Below are 2,081 nucleotides of genomic sequence, written 5' to 3'. Positions count from 1 at the left end.
AAAAAAAAAAAAAAAAAAAAAAACCAGAAGAAAACAAAATAAAAAGGGCAAACATTTTTTTTTTTTTGCAATTTTTGGCCGGGGCTGGGTTTGAACCCACCCCCTCCAGCATATGGGGTCAGCGCCCTATCCCTTTGAGCCATAGGTGTTGCCCAAAAAAGGGCAAATATTTGTACCTCATGTGCTTCTGGGACAATCAATTTTAGTGCTTTGAAATTTTTTATTCCAGGACTTCTTCCCCAGAAATATGTGAATATGAATGTAGTCTTTTAAATAGCCTGGTGTCGAGATGGATCACTTGGTTTCTCACCTCTCTCTCTCTTTCTCTCCCCCTCTCTTCCTCCTCCTCCTCCTCCCTCATCACCTTTCTGTTATATAGTGTAAAAGTGGGAGTGTATGATTTAAATTTCTTTCTGCACTCTCAGGGACACCCTTCAATATGCATGCATGCAGTTCCCTTCACTCTTTTTAAAATAACTTCAAACCATTATTAAAGTAACTTCCACAGGACAAAAAAATAACCCAGCAATACAAAAGTACATTTAAAAAAATTATTTCCAGCTCAGTGCCTGTGGCTCAAGTGGCCAAGGCGCCAGCCACATACACCTAAGGTGGCAGGTTCGAATCCAGCCTGGGCCCGCCAAGCAACAATGATGGCTGCAACCAAAAAATAGCCAGGCATTGTGGCGGACACCTGTGGTCCCAGCTACTTGGGAGGTTGAGGCAGGAGACTCACTTGAGCCCAGGCCTTGGACGTTGCTGTGAGCTACGATGCCACAGCACTCTACCCAGGGGGACAGCTTGAGGCTCTGTCTCAAAAAATAAAAAATAAAAATAAAATAAAATAATTATTTCCCACCGTACTTCACACTCCATCCCCCTTAGAAACCATTCTTTGGTTCTGGCAATTACCTCTGTAACTCTAAAATAAGATGCTTATATTTCTATTTCCTGATTAATCAGCATCAGATAGTAGCTAGCAGCTTCTCATGATGAGAAATGAGGATTTAGCACTGACTTGGCCCCACATTCCCGGTTCCCTTCTACATTTTTATGTAGTCATCCCTCAGTATACATAGGAAACTGCTTCCGAGACCCCCAAGTACACCAAAATCCACCCACACTCAGTTGGTCCTGCAGCATATACTTGGCATCTCATCTGGCAAATACTGTGTATTTGATCCCTACTTGGTTGAAAAAAATCCATGGATGAGTGGACTCGTGTAATTGAAATCCAGGTTGTTGAAAGGTCAATTGTACTATCATTGGCTGCCTGAATATTGTCAAATACTAAACCCTTTGGGGTTTATTTTTCCTACTTGCTAAGTGGTTTCATCCCACTCCCCACTGTATAAGTGTTCTCCAGAGAACAGAGCCAATAGGAGACACGTATGAACACCTGTCTGTCCAGAGAGAGAGATTTGTTATGAGGGACTGGCTTATGTGACTGTGGAGGCAGAGCAGTCCCACGATCTGCCTGCCACCAGCTGAGGACCCAGGTGTAAGTAACTTACTTGAGTCTGAATCCCTGAGATCAAGGGAGGCAATGGGGTAAATCCCAGTCCAGGCAGGAGAAAACCAACATCCCAAGTCAAGTAGAAACAAGGGGACAAGTACCCTCCTTTCTCTTTCTGTTCCATTTGGGGATCCTCACTGGAGCAGGTGAAGCCCACCCACACTGGGGAGGGCTGTCTGCTTTATTGAGTCCACCAGTTCAAGTTCTCTTCTCATCCAGAGATGCCCCGGGAGAATGTTTAATCCAGGCACCCTGCAACCCAGTCAAGGGGGCAGGTGGCCCTCAGGCCCCAGCTCCACCTATCCTCTTTCCTCATCTTCTTATCAAGGCATTATTTTTTACATTTTGAATTTTCTATATTGTAATCCCTGATTTCAAAAAAGGAACAACTTAAGGGAATATTTTCATTGTATTAATAGCCACAGCCATCTTTCCCTGCATGATGTGGGGTGTGACAGAACTAGATCCTAGGACGGAAATGATGTCTTAAGTCACTGTCTCTGGGGAGGCGCCTGTGGCTCGGTGAGTAAGGCGCCGGCCCCATATACCGAGGGTGGCGGGTTCA

The sequence above is a fragment of the Otolemur garnettii genome, unplaced genomic scaffold (assembly GCF_000181295.1).
Source record: "Otolemur garnettii isolate 467f Iridium unplaced genomic scaffold, OtoGar3 scaffold00088, whole genome shotgun sequence".
In the NCBI taxonomy this organism is placed as follows: domain Eukaryota; kingdom Metazoa; phylum Chordata; class Mammalia; order Primates; family Galagidae; genus Otolemur; species Otolemur garnettii.
This window is presented reverse-complemented; position numbering follows the sequence as displayed.